Here is a 19,854-nt window from a genome sequence, read left to right on the forward strand (position 1 = left end):
GACTTTGGAGAGGATGGGGGCAGATGTCCAAAGCAAGGCATTTCTGATCTCAACCTCAAGGCCCGCCCACCGTCCCTCCACCCTCACCCAGCCCACCCTTGCTTAGGATGGGGAGGGAGTAAATCCCACTTAGAGCAGCAAGCAGCTGGCCAGACTCTCCTCTCTGTGCATCGTGCCGGGCCCCAAAGGGGCAGTGATCAGTGGTACATCCAGGGAGGTCTCCAGGCCTCAGAGCAGATACCGGCAGTCCTATTCCAAGATGCCTAGGTCCCCACCATCCTCCATCCCCCAGCCAGCCCTGTGGCAGAAACAGAGCCCCCAGGGACAAACCAAATTGCTGTTTCCTGGACTCCCACCCCAAACCAGACCAGACTGTGACCTGCCCAGGCTGGGCATCTCTGCTGCTGGCCTGAGGCCAGGACAGGATGGCAGGTGGGCAGGAAGTCCCATGGCCAAGAAGGCAGTAGAGGCACAGCGAACCTCCAGTCAGGGGAGCGGCTTCTGGCTGCTCTGAGGGGACTGCAGAGGAAAGTGGAGGCTGGGAGACAGGGAGGGGCCAGGGAAGGTTGCATCAGTGGTTGCCAGAGTGGCATCCCCTGCCTCTGGTGCCCAGCGCCCTGGGGAAGGAGGGAGGACAAGAGAGTGGGAGGGGGACAGGTTCAGTCTCAGGGGAGCTGGAGTCCAGGGAAGGAGAGCTGGGGACTCTGGAGAAACGTTTCAGCCTACTCCAGGCCAGCCTGGCACCCAGGGGGCAGGGTGGCTAGAAAAGTACTCTGGAAGGGTCAGGGTTCCCTGGCCCAAACTACAAAAACCCTTTGGTGATGTTTCTCCCCATGACCTTAGGGCTACCAGGAGCCTTGCTGTCTCCATCATCTCGGCCAAGCCCTCGTCCACCCTGCCATCATCACACATGCCCAAGGGACCCAAATCACTGCTCAGTGCACCGCCCTCCCCACCCCCCAGGCCCTGCATCAGCACATGCCCACTGCTGGGCTTCGGTCTTCCAAGGGGTCGCTGGCTTGAGCACAGAATCATAGACATGACCCCATGGTTGCTGGTTTGAGCCCAAGGTTGCTGGCTGGAGCAAGGGGTCACTCGCTCTGCTGTAGTCCCCCAGTCAAGGCACATATGAGAAAGAAATCAATGAACAACTAAGGTGCCGCAATGAAGAATTAATTGGTTCTTCTCATTTCTCTGTCTGTCCCTATTGCTCTCTTACTAAAAAATAGAAAAGAAAAAAAAAAGGGGGAGGAATATCTCCGCACTTGAGTGGTGGGAGCGTTAGCAAAGACTGAGTCCCACGGAGGCAGTCAGATACCCACAGAGCTCAGGTTATAGTCAGGCTCACCCAAAAGGCCATTGTAATGCAGATTTGGGCTCACCCCAAACTCCACACTTTAAGAGGTACCTGAGCTATTCTGCTCAGGGGATGCAGAAATTCTTCCCATGGTCTCCATTCTAAGCAATGAGAAGCCTTATGGCTTATCTAAAGAAACGAAACTCTAAATCTCGTTTTCTGTTCTTTGGCCGGGAGAGGGTGGGTAACATGGCGCTAGCTTGGCAACAGGCATCCAAGGGTGGGTGGGGGTGGGGATGCTAAGAACAGAGGACTGCAGTTACAATCCTGCTATCCCCAGGCCTAGAAATAAAAGGAACCACAGGTAAAGAGAGCGCTGCGACAGATCACCAGGGGCTTGGGCGCTCCTTCTGACTAATTGTGGCATCTCTGCGGAGACACTTAGTCTCTGTTTTCCTTATCCTTGCAACTGATTTGGGAGGGAGCGCAGAGAATAGCTTACAAGGCCAAATCCCTTACCAGCGTCAGTTCTCGCTCAAAGCTGGGTGAGGCTCCTCCCCTGCGCCTGCCTCACCCCTGCGAACGTGAATGCGGCAGGACCCAGTGCCGCAGTGCCGGGGGCGGCGCCACACCCGCTGCCCCCCAGCCCGGCCCACCCCAGAGCCCTGCAGCACCTTTCCGATCTCGGCTGGGGCAGCCTTGGGCCTTAGAGAAGCAGGGTCTCCAGCTCTCCTAAAGAGATGTTGGGGGAGCTGGGACAGCATAAGCCATAAAAGCCTCATTTGAAAGGTCAAAAGGGAAAACTGAGGTCTATGGTTCCCGGCGAGTCCTCAGAGCAACCTCATCTGCCCTCCCTGGGGAGGGGGTGAAGGATGGCCCTGACCTTGAGGTCCAAAGGCACACAAATCCACTTCTGGGAATGGGAAGATGAAGGTGAGGACCCAGAGCAGGCTGGTCCTGCTCTCCCACCCTAGCCGGAAGTGGGCTCCAGGCAAAGAAAAAAGCATCGGAGCTGCCTCGCCCAACAGGAAACCCGACCTGCAGGCCAGGAGGGCAGGTTGTCGTACATTAGTGCCACATGAGTGCCACGAAAGCAGCCAAGGATACTGAGGGCCTCACGCTGCGGGTGTGTATCCTACACACACTACGAGGTCTCTGTCCACCTCTCCTAAACTCTGCTAGGATCATCTTCAGACACCTCTGAGCCTGGCTTCCTTTAGAGGGTTCCCTATCTCTACGCAGGCAGCTGGCGCCCAGATCCCATGCTCCCCTTCCAGTGTTGGGGATTCCTGAGAAGTCACTGGGACCTGAAGCCATGCACACCCTAAGATCCAGGGTCTTCTGCCATTGCGAGGCTCCGAGGCTGTCCGCTCGACATCTTCACAACGACTCCGGAGTCCAGGACCTGAGCTGCGCCACCCATGCCCGGCTGGGTCCTGGTCTCTTCAGTCTCCATCGAATGTCTCAGAGGCCCCACGGGGATGGAGCCTGGGAGCAGTCGTGACCCTCGGACTCGCCCAAGGCTTGGTGCCTGCTGTGTGGTCTCCCCGTGAGGTCTCAGGGGAGGGGCCCAAAGCTGCTTCCGTCAGGGCTCTGGTCGCCTGCGCACCCACCACTAACAGGGTGCCTGGATGGAGGTCTGTGGGCTCAGGGCAGGAGCACTGGGCCCCGTTAATGAGTCTAGTATGGGAGAAGAAATAAACGAAATTCTCACAAGGGAGAATGGTACCCCAGATTTCTTTTCCTTTTGCATAGGGCGGACTCCAGAGGGCCCAGTTCCGCCTCCCCAGGAACAGGACCAAGGCCTCGAGTGCATGAAAGCGCGGCCAGGAGCAGTAAAGAAACGAGCAGAGGAGGCTGGGATCCGAACCAGGAGCCTTACGGAGGATGCGCTGGCCCCTCGCGGCTCAGAACCGGGCGTGGGGCAATGTTCCTTTCGAGTACTTAGTCCACGGTCAGGACAGATTTCTTGAAACGCTCAGCTTTAGCTCGTGGGACTGCCGACTTAGTGCCGGTCGGACTCACAACCGGACGGGCAGAGGGTAGTGCGCACAGGGCGAAGCCCAGTGACCCCGCCAGAGGACCTGGGGCACAGCGCGGAAATCCGCCACCTGGCCTCCAGGAGGAAAATCAGGCTTTTAATCCTGAAGAGATTTGCAAAGTCTGGCAGAAAGCAGGGAGCTCGGTCCTCACCTAACCGATGGGGGTGACGGTGGGGGTGGGAGGGTTGATTAGGACACCGCGGTCTCCCGGCTCCTAATCGCTCTGAGCCAGTATTAGCGCTCCCAGCCCCCCGCGGGCACATCCAAATGCAGTGTAGGGATGCCAGGGGCTGGGGGAAGGGAAAACGAATGGCTCAGCCCGAAGGGCCTCGTGGAATCAAGCGATCCCTGACTCCGGGGCCGCACCCTCACAGCCCAATTTCTGGGATGCGCGCACTCATAAGGCGCCTGAAGCACTCCACCCAGCCGCCCACCCAGACCCGGGCCCAGTGGGGCCGGATGATTCCTAAAGCTAACAGGAATGGGGGGGGGGGGGCAGTCTCAGCCGCGTGCTCTGAGGCTTCCAGGATGGGTGGCCGCGAAGCAAAGAACTGCTTTCCCCTTCCCTACTGGGCGGGGCCGCGCCGGGGCCACAGAAGCGTTAACAACCTGCTTTGAAGCCCTAAGAAGTGGCTTAAGATACTAGCAAGCTCTCTAATCACCAACTCTCCCCTGCCCTGGTCGCCGCCCGCCTTGCTTTTCCAACCTGAGCCCACTAGGGCGGCGAAGCGCCGGCGCGACCTCCGCTGGATTCCCCAGGGAGGTGGTTGGGCCCACGCCGATACGCACCTCGCCAAACACAATCCGCACTCAAACCGCGCGGCCTTTCCCGGCCGGGGCCACAGCTCTGGGCGCACGAGTCTCCACTGGGGTACCCAGGACGAAAGGACTGCGTGGGCGCTTCCGCGGGAAGACGCGGGAGAGCGGAGAGGCTGCACTGCCCCGTCATCCCCGAAGGCCAGCGGCGCGGGGCAGACCCCGCCTGCCCGGCCGCCCGCTCGGAACTCGGATTTTCGCACGGTTCGCCCCGGGGCGCCCGCCTCCACCTTCCCTTCCCCGCCCGGCGCAGGCTCCACCCGGCCCCGCCCCGGACACTCACCTGCGCCGGCTCCGAGCTGGGCGCACCGCCGCCTCCTAGCTCCGCACCGAGTCCACACGGGAGAAACAAGGCAAAAAGGGCCCTGGTTCGGAGCGGGTCAGATGAACGGAACCTGAGGCGCCCCGGGTCGGGCCGAGGGCGGCACCCCGAACCTCCACAGCGCGACTTGGGAGGAGGCGGCGCCCGAGCGCGGAGCCCCGCGGGGGAACAAAGAGAAGCCGGGATGGGGCCGCGCGCTTCCTGGGTGTCGGGTGACAGGTCTGCTAGGGGAGGCCCCTGCCCGGCCACCTGAGGAGGAGCTACCTCGCGCGGCAGGCGGGGCAGGGCAGGAGAGGCAAGGGGCCCGGAGCCCGAGGAAAAGGGTGCGCGCGATGCCCCGGACGGCGCGGCCGGAGAAAGGCCAGCGGGTTCGGGCGCGGAGGTGCGGACGTCCGACGGAGTGCAGGGATAATGACTCCGGGAGGGTTTACCGCCCCCGAGCCCCGCCCGCCCCCCGCGCAGCGCCATTGGCTCAGGTGCCGGGCGGCGGGGGAGGGGCGGGGGGCGGGGCCGAGATGATTCACCTTGAATGTGGCTGGGGTTGGTGCGCAGCGCAGGACACGCCCGGCTGGGACTGCGGAGAACCTGGAAGCCCCGCCTGCTCGCCCTACCCTGCCGGGTCTGATCCCAAGGGGTCTCGCCGCCGGCCTGTGCCCCTGCCTCCTGCCCTCAGGCTAGGGTGCCGCCGGCCGAGGTGCGCCCCGACGCCCTGCCATCCCACCGCCCTCTCAGCCCGGAGCTAGCCGAGGTGTGTGTAGCGCAGCGTGCTTGGAAATTCGACCCTGGGCTGGGGGAGGGGAAGTGCGTTTAGAGCCGGGACGCATTCTGGGGCCACTGGACAGATCTCCGCAGTCTCCCCCACAGAAAGGTGCGCAACGCTGAGTCGCCTGAGTGGGTCCACTAGGACCCGGAGGCGCAAGGCTTCATTCAGGAGGGACCAGGGGCTGACCGTCACGTCCTCACCTATCTACGCTCGCCCAACTCGGAGGCCTCACAGGTGTTTAGCCACGGCCGCCACTGGGAACAAAGGCTGCCTGTCTGGGAAGGGAGAGGGGGAAGGGCGCCGCCCCCAGACCCGTTCTCATCCGCCTTCCTTCTCCCCGCTGCAGCAGCGGCTCCCCCGAGAGGGGGCGGGGCGGGCCAAGGCCAGGGCGCGGACGCGGATTAGATCCTTTTCAGCAGTCCTTCGCTCTGATACCTCTGGGAGCATTCCGAGGGGCGGGGCAGGGCTGAGGCTCCCAGGCTGTCAGCGTCGGGGTGGCCTCCTCCTCTTTCCCCAGCATCCTGGGCACCAGAGCGCCCTCCGCCCCCTGCTGTTTCGGGCGCCCTTCCCAGCCCCAGCCCCGCCTTGCCGCCCCAGACGGCAACCACTGTACAAACCGGATTAAAATAAAACGTTAATCCGTCCTCCTCCCCTTTAGCTCCTAGTTCTCCCGACCGACCCCCGTAGGTCTGGTATCTGAGAGGCCCTAAAAAAGAGAGTGTTTAGCCGATGCCCTCACCAAATCTAAAGGCCTCTTGTATGAAGATTGAAGACCGTAAGCGCTCTCCCTGTCTTGGGCTCGAGCGAAGAAAGGGAGTGGTAACGGTAATTGCGGGGTGACGGGAGGGAGTCTATCATCCTCCCCAGCCCCGCCCCCGCCGAGCTGAGACCAGCGGAGGCGAGTGGTGATGTGGGTACCAACCCTTCAGTAGGTCCGACTCCTGGGCGGGGCCTGCTCCGCCCCTGGGTGTCGCAGCCAGAGGAAGAGGCAAGACCCCCACCCCAGGCAGCTGGCTGGGCAAGTCTCGAGGCCTCGGTGTCCATCTCAGCACAGCCAGATATGTGTTCGAGGCACCAGGACCCGGACAGGGGACGCCGTAGGAGTGTGTGGGAGTGGGGGCAGAAAGTCCACGTTAACCCCTCCCCGGTCCGCACACACTCCCCGCCTCGCCGAGTCGCCCTGAATTCCCTGGCTGCATCCCCACACGCGCTCTACCTGGTCCGCGAGGGCCGTGGGATGCTGGGTGGTAGGGCGCGGTGTGCCAGGGACCGCAAAGCCGGAGCACAGGCCACGCTGGTTGCAAGTGGCCCCCGCGACCTGCCGCACCCCCTTTATAGCGCGCGCCCCGCCCCCGGTGCCCGGCGCGCCCCGCCCGGGCCCATTCACCTGCTGTTGAGAACTAGACACCGCTCAGCGCAAAGCGAGCCACGGACGAGGCCGCGCGGTCCGGCCGTCGGTGCTGGCAGGGAGGGGGCGCCGCCGGGACAGATCCAGTTTCCCCCTTTTCTTAAATGCGCTGCTGAAAGTCGAGACGGCCTCGAGAGCCAGCGTGGCTTTCTCCCCCCCGTGGCTCCCGGCGCACCCCGACGCCCCCAACCCCACTCCGGGAGGGGCTGCGAAACTACACCCGCAAAAGCCTCATACATATTTTAGGGAGCAGGCCCGGCCGGTAATCCGAGCTGGGTCCGAATGATAAGGGGGTGGCCCCCAGGGACCCGATACCCCGTATCTCTTTCGGCTCGCGGCCCAGTGGGGGAGGAGGTGGCTCGGGACGACCTCGGGTCCTCACTGTGCCGGCCCGTCCTGCGCACCCTACCCCCGCCTGCATCCCGCGGGCCCTCCCTCTGCGGACCGCACATCTGTCTGCCGGCGGAGGCCTCCTCCTCTCACTGGAGAGACGCTTTCCCTTTCGCCACCAAGTCCCTACGCAGAGTTTCGCGTTCCTCGACCCTTGGGTCAGACTTAGGAAGCACCCCTAAACTTTTAGGAAGGCCTGCCTTGCCTGCTCCATCCTGGGAGACCCAAGCGCTCCTTGCTCCGTCCCGGACACGGTCGCCCTCTGGCCATAGTAGTTTTTTCCCCCCAGCCGCGCTTTGCTTCCCTAACCCCCAAGCTGTGCTGAGGGGTAGCGGACGAGGTCGTCAACCTTTTCGGTCTTCCTTCCCTTTCCTGCCCAGCGTACGCGGCCGGGCTAAGGGGCGCGAGGCGTCCGGGCCGCGGCAGTTCTGCCCTTGGCCTCACTCGGGCTGGTCGAGTTCCCGCTCCGACTCGGCCTCTCGGCCCCAGGACACGGGCAGCCCTGAGCCCCTCATACCGGTGCTCCCACGCTTCCGTTACCAGCAGCTGCGCGATCTCCAGAGACTCACCTCCTCTCTGAGCCTCAGTTTCCCCTTTTCAAAATGGGCAGAATGATGACTCCCACCGCTCAGGAGGGTAAACAGAAGGCACGTGTGGTCACGCGTGTACTGAACGACCGGTGCGTCTTTGCCAACTCTAGAACCGGCGTTATTACAGTCAGGGACTTGTACCCGCGCCCCCTAATGCCTTTGCGGTGCCTCCCCCACCCACTCCGCCCGCTGTATTTCTGGCTCTGATGTTGTCCCCCGAGACCTCGCCATCACCCCCCACGCCCCCCACCCCCGCGGCCGCGTGCTGGGGCTCGGGGCTGCTGCAGGAGCCTCAGCACTGTCTTTCAGTCCCTACCCAGGCCCCAGCCCTCTGGGCTTTGTTCTAGAATCTGAATGTGCGCTCACACTTGAAGGAGTGTTCGAAACCCAACTAATTCCCCCGACTTTTTTTTCGAAAAACGGTGCGTCTATGCGTTTTCCTTCCAGCGGCGCACGGTTTCTCTGTACCGTATCCTAAGGACCGCGAACCCGGAGATTTGGCTTCGGCTGCGGGTCAGTCCTAGGAATCTATCCAGCTCTTTAAAAGAGTGGGGAAAATATATGTGGCTGTTATATATCCTGGAAAATATTTTGGATCTTAAATGGAAAATGCAAAGGACATATGAACTTTTGTTTTGTGTAAAAATATAAATGGGGCTGGTGTTGGCTAGGTGTCAGGTTTTGTATGCACAAAAAGTCTCTCAACGAGGACCCAAGACTCAGTAAATAGGCATGACTTCCGTGTAGGAGAACTGAGGGCCAGAGGGCAGGAAAGTTTCTTTTTGCTGGATGTCTTTCTGGATTGTTTGAGGTCTGCGTGTCCATTTACCATATGCTTTGTATTTAATTTTCAATTACTAAAAAAGAAACTGCAGGAATTAGTCAACATGAAAATATGATCTGGGATACTAAAGCCTGGAGGAGTCGAATCAGACAGGGTGAGCCAGCGGGACGGTCAGCGAGCTGCAGTTTGGAGGACAGGGCGGGGCAGTGGTGGGTGAGGGGGCTTCTCTCCCGGCAGGTGCGTGCGCCGCCGGGACATTTTTTTTGCAGTACTGTCGCCTGCCTTCCCCCACCAGGTGTCACCCCCACTGGATTCGGTCCGGGCGGCGGCTGAGGCTTGAGCGCCCACCCCAGTGACCAGGGTCAGCAGAGAAGGCTGGCGGGGGTAGGGGACCCAGCACTAGGGTGTGATGTTTGTTGGCTCCAGCCTGGGTTCCCTCCTCTGTAGGATAAGCTGAGAATTTCCATCGCACCCCCTTTTGGAAATGAAGGGAAAAAACTGGCGCGTGGCCCCTGCAAGGAAGCCCTGAGGGCCAGAGGTCGGCCGGGGCCCTCCAGGGCTAGAAACCTAACCGCCTCATCTTCCTCACCCGGCAGGACCCGGCGCGGCGGACCCCCAGCCCTCTGCATCCACTGCACCCTGACATGGAGTTCGCCTAGGAGACACCAAGCGCGAAGAGCCCGGCTCCCAGCCCTGCAGCCCCAGAGGCACCCCGGGCCTTACGGCTGGGAACCCGGAGGTTCTAAACTGAGGTTGTGTCCGCAGTTGGTGGGGGAGGGGCCCGCAGCCTTCAGCAGATTATCCAAAGGTCGGTGACCCAGATATGGTTATGGCCACGGGCCATGTTTTACTTAGTGTCCAAAGCAGAATTTAGCTGAATACTTCAGCCCCCAAACCAGACAAACGCTTTTATCTGTTTTAGGATGCTTCAGAGAGTAGAAACTTAATGGTCTCAAATTAGAATAATCTCTATTTGTAATCACTTAGCACGTATTTGTTGGGAGCCTGCCCGACCTTTCTGAGCCTCAGTTTCTTCTTCTGTAAATTAGGAGCTTGCCCAAATCAGAGGACTGCTGGGGGAATCGAATAATGAAATGTGTTTTGCAAGCGCTTTGGAAACAGCAAAAAAAAACAAAAACAAAAAAACGCTTCTTCAGGGAACGGTTCTTTTTAGTCCTGCAGTCGCCGCCCAAACTCGAAGGGTCAAGCTATCCGCCTTTCTTGAGGACGCACAACTCTCTCATGGGTATAGGGCAGTTTTTTTCCTGCCGGCAGGCAGCTGCGATGCGGAGATGCCTTGCGCTTAGGGGTGTCGCGTCCGTTCCTCCCTGGCTCCTAGCTGGTAGCGTGTTGGAGGGCACCTCCCTGTGCTCTGCTCCCACGGGGCTCCCTTCTCTGCCGACGCGTCCTGGGTGTCCTGCGCCCCTCCTGCCCACGCTCAGGTTACTGTCAGCCTCCGCTTCTTCGCGACAGTCTCCTGTCGCAGCTGCTTGGGTCGGTTTGGTTTGCCCCGAGTCCCCTCCGACCCTTCCGAGGCTACGGGGGTTTGTCTAATTCAACCCCTCGTTTTCCACAGAAGGGATCAGTGCCCAGATAGGCCCAGAATTCGGGCCAGAGCTGGAGCCAGAACCCAGTTCTCCGGACGCCTGCCTGGGGCTTTTCCTCCTGGGCTGGGTCGGTGGGTCCAGAGAGAATTTCTGGAGCGGATGCAGGGAATAGAAAAGAAATGCTGAAGGACCACCTGGGAGGGAGCCCCCCCCCCCCCCCCCCCCCCCCCCCCCCCCGGAGCTGAGGCCTCAGAACCGCCCACGTCCAATGCCCGGCTTGGGTCTCAAGGTCTCTAGCCGGGGGTGGGAGGGGACCTCGGAAACGGCAGGGATTTTCCTGGGGACAAGCCTGAGGGGTGGGTGTGAAGCAACTTCTGGGATGCCTAGAAGGAGCGTTTCTCGGGGTCTCTGGCTGCAAGCTGACAGCCCCTCCTGCTGGGGGGGGGTGGTGGAGAACCAGCCGGCAGGGTTGAGAGGTGGGGCTGTGGGAGGTGGAGGAGGGGCGGTTTGGATATGGGTAGCGGGGGCTGGGAAGATCGGAATTCCTGAGGCTCTTTGATCGTTCCTGGAGTTTGCTCTTCACCAGCAGCTCCGCCCGCACTAGCTCCTGTGCCGTGGGAATCCGCTTGGACCTCCTGAAACTGATGGCAGCCGAGGGAGGGACTGGCTAAGGCGCTGGCCATGCAGCTGGCGCAGCAACTAGGAGCTCTGCGCTGAAGGTTGAGGGGTCCCTAACATAGGGAGCAGTCTTTGACCGTGTCAAAGAAGTGAAGCCGCTGTGAGCACCCCCGCAAACGGAACAGGGCTCAGCCCAGCCTCCTTGGGGGGTTGACCGTCCAGGCCTTTAGCACTAGTCCAGGGTGATGTAAAATCTAAGCTCCAAGAAGACAAGGGCCACATCTGTCTTGTTCACTGCTGTATCTCATTCCAGACTCTGAAAAGGTGCTCCACACCATAAATATGTTTGAGCGAATAAATGAGCAGCAGTGCAGTCACAACCAGGTTTCCAGTGGATTCCTTCTGCCACACAACGAGGGCCATCTTGCAGAAGCGCCCAGCAGCAGAACAGGGTCAGAACGTCTGGGTCTCTATTGCTCCATCACAACTGGCTGATTTACATCCCCCCTTTTAGTAGGGACCAAAGTCATTTCAAGGGAGGCAGAAACAGCTCAAAGTGACTTCCTTTCCTCTTCCCATTTTCCCATCTCCTGGACACGGACTTGGCTTGCGACACTCCTCCCTGTAGGCTTCCGTTTCCTCATCTGTAAATTGAGAGGACGGAGAAGAATCCCAGGAGCTGTGTCTCCTTTTCCAAAGCTGATTTGAAAATGTCATTTCTTTCTTCTTCCACCCTTTCACTTTTCTTGTTCAAAACACACTTTTTTTTTTTTTTTTTTTTTTTTTTTTTTTTTTTTACAAAACACACTTTGAAAGTGTGCTGTTGCCACAGAAACAGAGATAGATAAGCTGGACCAGAAGAGCCCCACTGTGCTAGATATGAAAAGCCCACTGTGTGCTGAGTAGTGTGGGGCAGCAGGATTCCCAAGCTGCTTCTGGGTGTCACCTGCTCCTACTAGTTAAATTAGCACATGGTACCCCAGGAACTGAATCATCAAGTTCTGGAATTCTGGACTGTTTGGGCCTTTGAGGAACTCACATTCTCTTTGAGACAAAGGGATAAATGCTGGGTAATGCTTCAACTTCCACTTCCGAGAAACCAAAGCTGGCCCGAAACCCCCCTTCCAGCAGAGACTGGATGGAGTGGGATGGATTGAGATCGCAGAGCCAACAGACTCAGCAAGCACATCCCAACAGCATTGCTCATTCTGTCTTTTTTGTTTGTTTTTATTTTTTAACCCCTGTTTTACAAATTCTTTTTTTTTTTTTCAGAGACAGAGAGAGAGTCAGATAGAGGGATAGAGAGGGACAGACAGGAATGGAGAGAGATGAGAAGCATCAATTATCAGTTTTTTGTTGCAACACCTTAGTTGTTCATTGATTGCTTTCTCATATGTGCCTTGACTGTGGGCCTTCAGCAGACCAAGTAACCCCTTGCTCGAGCCAGAGACCTTGGGTCTAAGCTGGTGAGCTTTGCTTAAACCAGATAAGCTTGCGCTCAAACTGGCGACCTCGGGGTCTCAAACCTGGGTCCTCTGCATTCCAGTCTGACACTCTATCCACTGTGCCACCGCCTGGTCAGGCCTCATTCTGTCTTATTGACTTGCAGACCCCCGAGGTATGGGCACAGAGACCCCATAGGGGTAACAAGAGGAGCTGGTGAGCCAGAGTTGGCTCTCTGGGAGCCCCCAGCCCCCTCCCAGGGTGCTGGGAATCTACCTTCACTTAGGACCTACCCTGGGGCCCAGGCTTCTGTGCTCCCTCCCCACCTCTTTCTGAAGTTGGGAAGCTGCTCTCCCCAACCCCAGGTCCCACTTCATTGGGTCCCTGTCTCACACCCAAGCCTCAGCCTTAGGCCACATGCCAGCTGATGGGGTCTCTTTAAAGAATTGATTTCCACAAGTCCCTAAAGTGTTTCCTCGGCAGTAAATCTCCTGCCACCAGGGCTCTCTGCCCCATGAATGATTTAGCACCTCTGAGGGCTTGGAACTGGCTTCCTGTGGCCTGCAGCTGTGACATCACCATCCCGGGTGATGGATTGCCTCCTCTGCCCTAATGGGAGGAGAGTGCACAGGCCGTCTGGGAGGGGTCGGGCCATGGAAGTAAGTACCCATCTGGCTCCACAGACTTCTGGTTTGGGGGTCTTACTGATGGGCCAGCCAGCTAATTGCCTTCCAAGGTACCTAAAGAAAGTCCATCTCTCTGTCACCAGCCCAGAGGGACCCAGGCTCACTTCAGAGTGGGGTTTGTCCTTCCAATTCTTAAATGCTCCAGAGAGAGGAATTATATATACCAAGCACCATCTTCCCCTGCTCTGACTTTCAACACTCACACTCTCATTCACATGCCCCCACATGAGTGTGCACACACATGTCCACTTTCTCAAGAACCCTCTCAGGAAGTTCATCATTATGTCCCACCTAAATCTTTCCTGCTACCAATGAAGGCCATGTTTTCCCTGAATCCATCTGGAGTCGACAGAGAACAGCTGGTTATTTTCTGCCATATGCTAACCCTCCAAGGACACACGGAGAAGGATGACATGGTCTTGGTCCCTCCCTGCCCTCACCCCACCTGTCATCTTTCCTTTAAACTTCAATGACCACAGTCCTCTTGGTTTCCCCTTTAGGGGAAAAGGCAAGGATTTTGTCAGTCAGCATCTGTAGGTTACAGACATCTTCAGGCGGAGGGCAGAAGGTGGAGAGGAGGGTACCTTTATGGTCCGGTGTTGCCATCCCTGACTCCAGCTGGCTCATATCCTGCTCCCAAACTGCTTCCCCATTGGCGTATCCTGTGGACAGCCATCAGGTGGAGAAGCTTCCTCTAAGAGTGGTACCAGGGCGTGCAACCTGTGAGTGCATCGGGACCACACATCTTCTGGCAGAGAGAAAGGATGGGTTGCAGAATGAGTAAGTTTTTGGTTTGGTTTGGACAACTTTGTTGAGGTAATTTTACATACAAAAAAGTAATCAATTGTAATGGTACAATCAGATGAGCTTGGACTAGTATATGCACCCATATAACTACCACTATAATCAAAATATAGAACATATCCATCACCCCTAAAATTTCCCTCATAGCCCTTCCAGATCAGTCTTCTTCTCCACCCCCACCTCATTGCCAGGTCTCCAACCCCAGATAACTACTAATCTGCTTTCTTTTGTAGTTTTGCCTTTTTTTGACTTTCATATAAATATCACAGTTTGCCTATCCGTTCTCCCAGCTCGTCGACATTTGGGTTGTTTCCAATTTCTGGCTATCATGAATAAAGTTAACACAAACACTCATGTACCAGTGCATGGATATGTTTCCATCAGAGGCTATGTGGGTTCATATTGAACAGCCAGCTCTCTGGAGTGGGCGGGAGCTCCGATTTGTAACATTTGCTGGTTTCTGAAGTGTGAATGCTCCCAGCGTGCCGATTTGAAGCTCTCCCCGTGCTATCACAGATCTTCATCCCTTGCCTCCCTCCCGAGAGAAATGGGAGCTCCAGCTGTTCTGTGTCCTTGCCAACACTTGGTGTGCCAGGCTTTTTAATTTTTGCATTCTAGAGAGGGTGTGCACCTTCATCTTGTGGTTTTAATTTGCATTTCTTTGGTGGCTAACAGGGCTGAGCATCTTTTCTTGTGCTCATGGCCTGGATGGGTAAGTGTGAGGGGGGCATGTCCTGGAGGGAAATGCCACCGTGAAGGGCTCAGGTGCCTTGGAACCACCACAGAAACCCGGGGCAGCCAGGCCCAGGACAGGCCAAGGAAGCAAGCAGCCTCGACGAGGCCAGAGAGATCCCAGTTTACAAAATGCTTCCCTGAGCACTTCACTTTCCGCTCAAGCTCAGCGGTGCAGGAAGACCTGCGGCTGAACGGGACTGCGTTTCCCAAGTTCACTCAGAGGGCACTGCGCGGGTGAGGGCTCAGACCCAGCCCTCCCCCCCCCCCCAGCCCGATTATGCCACTTTGCTGTTGACAAAGAGCCCTCCCACACTTCATCTCAGGGATCCTCAGGACAGCCCAGTGAGGAAACTGAGGTTCTGGGTGACTGAGTGACTTGTCAAGTCACACAGCTAGCGAGCGGCAGACCTGAGACTTGAACCCTAGTTCCTGGGTCCTCTGTATCCATCATTTGTCCTTGCAAGACTCCTCTGACCTCAGCCTTGCCAGGATGCCAAGCCCAGCCTGCCCTGCTTAATTTTCCTGGGGCCACTGCAGCAGCTTACTGGGGCCAGCTGCGTGGGCCTCAGCCACTCCCAGCGAGCTCGAGTTCTAGCTGAGCCATCTTACTTATTGATTTTAGAGAGAGGGAAGGTGGGAGAGAGAGACAGAGACACAGAGAAATAGGATCAATCTGTTCCTGTGAGTACTCTGACCAGGGATCAAATGAGCAACTTCTGCATTTCTTTTTTTTTTTTTTTTTCATTTTTCTGAAGCTGGAAACAGGGAGAGACAGTCAGACAGACTCCCGCATGCGCCCGACCGGGATCCACCCGGCCCGCCCACCAGGGGCGGTGCTCTGCCCCCCAGGGGGCGATGCTCTGCCCATCCTGGGCGTCGCCATATTGCGACCAGAGCCACTCTAGCGCCTGAGGCAGAGGCCACAGAGCCATGCCCAGCGCCCGGGCCATCTCTGCTCCAATGGAGCCTTGGCTGCGGGAGGGGAAGAGAGAGACAGAGAGGAAAGCGCGGCGGAGGGGTGGAGAAGCAAATGGGCGCTTCTCCTGTGTGCCCTGGCCGGGAATCAAACCCGGGTCCTCCGCACGCTAGGCCGACGCTCTACCGCTGAGCCAACCGGTCAGGGCCAACTTCTGCATTTCTAGATGAGCCACATTTAAAGAATTTCTTTCTTTCTTTCTTTCTTTCTTTCTTTCTTTCTTTCTTTCTTTCTTTCTTTCTTTCTTTCTTTCTTTCTTTCTTTCTTTCTTTCTTTCTTTCTTTCTTTCTTTCTTTCTTTCTTCCTTCCTTCCTTCCTTCCTTCCTACCTTTCTTTCTTTCTTTCTTTCTCTCTCTCTCTCTTTCTTTCTTTCTTTCTTTCTTTCAGATTTTATTTATTTATTTTAAAGAGAAGAGAGAAAGAGAGAGAGAGAGAAGGAAAGGGGGGAAGAACAGGAAGCATCAACTCCCATATGTGCCTTGACCAGGCAAGCCCAGGGTTTCGAACTGGCAACTTCAGCATTCCAGGTTAATGCTTTATCCACCATGCTACTACAGGTCAGGCAAGAACTGCTTTCTTAACATGGCTTTGACCTTGCCTGCAAGGCCTGTGGACACCGTGCTTCAGGTTATTCTCAGCCTTGAGATTAGAAGACCAAGATATTTCTCCCAAAGACTTCACATTCCCTGTGCCTTCTGTTTCCATCATGAACCGTGTGTCCTCATGTGTGTTCTCTACCTGCAAACTCAGACCTCACCTCTGATTGCCCGAGGGCTCAGCATTAATAGTACCTGTCTGGCACATAGTAAGCACTCATTAAGTGTTTGTTGAATAAATGAATGGCATGTGTTAATGAACTCAGTTTCATTTTCTGGACTGTAATTAATCAAAACACCCAGGAGGAGGGAAATTACATTTATTGGGTGGGTGCTTTATGCTGTGTGAGGCTAGCCTTATACTCACTTTATGGATGAGGAAACTGAGGCTTAAGAGGGTCAATAATTTGGTCCCTCAGCTAGGATGGGGTGGAGCTGGGACTTGAACTGAGTCTGTCAGAGTGCCAGGTTGACTCTCTGTCTGTTGTGTGTGAGGAGAAAAGGCATGGATACCCCTGGATGGGACCTGTGGCTTCCAGTGGCAGGGAGGAGGCTCAAAATCTAGACAGGCCTTGGCCTCATCTGGCTGATTACACCAGTGAAGGTAAGACAGATGCTGGCCACTAAACGATGAATTTCAAACTCCCCTTTAGAGCTGTGTCTCCAAACCGAGAATTGGCATGATCTCGGAGAACATCACTGTGCTCTGAAGTGTCAGGTCCACGGTAGTTTCCTGCCACTCTGAAATCAAACAGGCCAGCCCCAGACGTCCCAACCTGCCAGGCCTCAGGCGATACTCAGCAGCCATTTGTAGCCTGTGGCTTTGGCTGCCGAAGCCACCTGAGGCCCAAATATCAGGATTATGGTTCCCTGCCACCCCTTGGGAGGGAGAGATGGTGATTGTTGTGGGGGTGGTAATGCTACTTCATTAATGTCCAACTTCCTGAAAACCACTGGGACACATTTCATTTATATACTTGTTTGTTTATTTGAGGCCTGCTTCCAGAAGGAGCAGACAATGAAAGACCCTCTGCAAAGAGCTGCTCACGGGAAAAGAATGGCAAGATCCCCACAGAAGGAGAGGACCAAACCACATGGAACCACTAGCCAAGGTAGCGGGGCCTAAGCTCTGATCCCGTGCTGACCTCAGGGACCCGGTGTGCCCCTACTGCTGGCATCACGAGGAACAGACTGTGGTGGCTTCGTGGTGTGTGGTGACTTCCTCTAGGGCAGCTCAAACTTTTCCTCCACTGACGGTCCAGGGAAAATGAGCAGACCAGGTCTTGGCCAGAGGCCAGATCTGAGCTTGTATTACATGAGATTCTCTTTCATCAAGGGACAAGGGTTCCAGAAAAGGTGCCCAGAGTGAGCTGGTTTTGTGGTGGGATGCCGAGGCCAGCTGGTTGGGCACCTGAGCAGCTCCACGTTTTCTGCAGGAACCCCGGCCCTCTGCAGCCCACTGCCAAGGTTATTGTATCTCCTTTAAAAAGGACCACTCCCAGCCTGGTAGGGGCGGGCAGGAACAGGGACCGACCTGGGCACTCAGCTCTGCAGGGTCTTCCTGGGAGCCCTCAGCAAGAAAGAAGAGCAACAGCGATACCTCAGGGGCGGGGCACCAGCAGGGTCCTATCATCTTTCTCTTTCCTTCACAGGGAGGCTGGTGAAAGGCCACCTGAGGCTGCTTTTCAATGAAACTATCCATGTACAGGATATAATTACTTGTATCAAGTGCACAAGACTTTTAATCCACCTGGTAATCAAACAGGGCATCACTGCGGGGCCGTTGGAGCCTGAGATGACAGGGTATTTCCACACACTTCACAGGTGGGGAAACTGAGGTGCAGGGGAGACTGAGAAGTCACCCATTGAAGCTAAGCAAGCACTGGGGAGTTCAGAGCTCTGAGCTCAAAGGCCAACCCGAACCTTTGCAGAGGGGCACAGCTTGCCAGCGAGGGGTGCTAGGGCACCTCTGTTATCTTTCAGAGTTTGCAGAGTCTCTTCCAGCATGAATTGGGATCTACCAAGACTTGGGGACGGGTGGGTTGTAGGCAAATACAGAAAATAGTTCATCATCTGAGTATGCCATGAACTTGAGTTTCTGTCTGCAGAAGCTAGGTACCTTCTCTGGGTCCCCACCCAGACTGGCCAAATTAGCAACACGTTGCTCTGGGGTTCCTCCTTCTGCCTCCAGCCAGGACAGTTCCGATTCCGGTTGGAGCTCTGCCACCATCTCTCTGCAGGACTTTGGGAGAGTCTATTATTTGTGCCTCAGTTTCTGCATCTGTAAAATCAGGGCAGTGCGGGGGTTCCACCTGCGTCTGCAGTGGCTGCGCACCTGCAATGAGACAAAGACGGGAAAAGAACTTGGCTGAGTAGAAAACACTGCAAGACAGGGGCAAGAACATATGTACCTCATGGGGACGTGAGGTGGAACTTCACTACCCTGAGTAGAGCTCTGAGCAGAGTGTACTGTGTACCCTCCGTGTGTGTCTCTTTTCTTGCCTCTGCGCGCCAGGAGCCCCTCCAGTATCTATCACAAGGTAATTAACCAAAGGGGAGGGAGCCCTCAGCAGATAGGACCTCTCATGGAGTCTCAGGGGTCCTGTACACTCAGGAGGGGGGCTCTGAGTGAGTGCCAGAACTGAGCGGGGTCCTCTCAGCCTCAGTGTGGTCTCGCTTACCGCCTGGGAAGAAGTCTCCCTTCCCCAGACTGAGCCCTGAGCCCTGGAACGCACTAGATGCTGGCTGGTGTAGGGAGAAGGCCCAGGACATGGAGACCTTCCTCAGCGGGAGGGTCACATTACAGAGTGACAGATGAGCCATGGAAAAAGGAAAGAGGGCAGCCATGGAGGTGCAGGGCCTACTCACGCCTTCGTGCCTCCTAGCAGAATTTTTGGGGATCCTTTAGATTTTTCATTTTTTTAATCTAATTTTAAAATCAATGTTTGGTGCCCCCCACCCCCGATGCGTCACAAAAGTAAGGCCTGGAATGGCAGACGGAAAACCCCAAGCAGACATCACACACCCTGGAAGGCTGCTGGGCAGCAGCCCGCAGGCTTCACCAGCCTGTTTTCCTGTGTATTTTGTTTTAATTTTAAAAAAATGAGACTTCTTTGTATGCACTGCTCTGTGTCTTACTTTTTTCACTGCGTAACCTTCCCCTACATGGGGAGATTACATTCTATGACAGTTCATAGCTGAGCAGTATTTCACCCTGTGCTAGTTCCTGAGCTGATCAAGCCCATCTTAGGAACATTTAGGTAGTTTCTAATCTCCTGCTATTACACAAATGCATATATATTTAGGATACAGTCTTATATGTGGTCTCTTTAAGTGAAAGGTTGTGTCAAGTTAAGACACTGCTGGTGCAGGCCCTGGCTGGGTAGCTCAGTTAAAGCGTTGTCCCAACATGTCTCGGTTGCAGGTTTGATCCTCAGGAATCAACCAACGAGCCTGATCTCTCGTGGTACAATGGATAAAGCGTTGACCTGGAATGCTGAGGTCGCAGTTTCGAAACCCCAGGCTTGCCTGGTTTACGCACATAGGAGAAGCAACTAGGAGTTGATGCTTCCCACTCCTCCCCCCATTCTTGCCTTTCTCTCTCTCTCCTCTCTCTAAAATCAAATAAAATCTTAAAAGACTCAACCAATAAATGCATAAATAAGTGGAACAACAAATCAATGTTTCTGTCTCTCTTACTTCCTTTCTCTTTAAAAATCAACTTAAAAAACATTATTGGTGCCTGATCGGGTGGTGGCGCAGTGGATAGAGCATTGGACTGGGATGCGCAGGACCCAGGTTCGAGATCCCGAGGTCGCCAGCGTCACCAGCTTGTGCGCGGGCTCATCTGGTTTGAGCAAAGCTCACCAGCTTGAACCCAAGGTCGCTGGCTCAAGCAGGGGGTTACTTGGTCTGCTGAAGGCCCACAGTCAAGGCACATATGAGAAAGCAATCAATGAACAACTAAGGCGTCGCAACGAAAAACTAGTGATTGATGCTTCTCATCTCTCTCCGTTCCTGTCCCTATTTATCCCTCT

General features: G+C 56.1%; 1 long non-coding RNA gene across 6 annotated transcripts; it reads left to right on the forward strand.

Moving 5' to 3' along the window:
- The first annotated feature begins 5,032 nt into the window (after nt 1–5,032).
- On the forward strand, nt 5,033–19,494 carry LOC136326407 (uncharacterized). 6 transcript variants are annotated; one of them, XR_010729442.1, is made up of 5 exons: nt 5,033–5,225; nt 9,009–9,220; nt 16,316–16,421; nt 16,812–17,641; nt 19,242–19,494. It is a non-coding gene; the product is annotated as an uncharacterized lncRNA (long non-coding RNA). The 6 variants fall into 6 exon arrangements; XR_010729440.1 differs by lacking the exon at nt 19,242–19,494 and having other exon boundaries at nt 16,812–16,929; nt 17,470–18,874; XR_010729441.1 differs by lacking the exon at nt 19,242–19,494 and adding an exon at nt 13,379–13,486 and having other exon boundaries at nt 9,009–9,164; nt 16,812–18,874.
- The last annotated feature ends 360 nt before the right edge of the window (nt 19,495–19,854 follow it).

This window comes from Saccopteryx bilineata, chromosome 2 (genome assembly GCF_036850765.1).
Source record: "Saccopteryx bilineata isolate mSacBil1 chromosome 2, mSacBil1_pri_phased_curated, whole genome shotgun sequence".
Lineage (NCBI taxonomy): Eukaryota > Metazoa > Chordata > Mammalia > Chiroptera > Emballonuridae > Saccopteryx > Saccopteryx bilineata.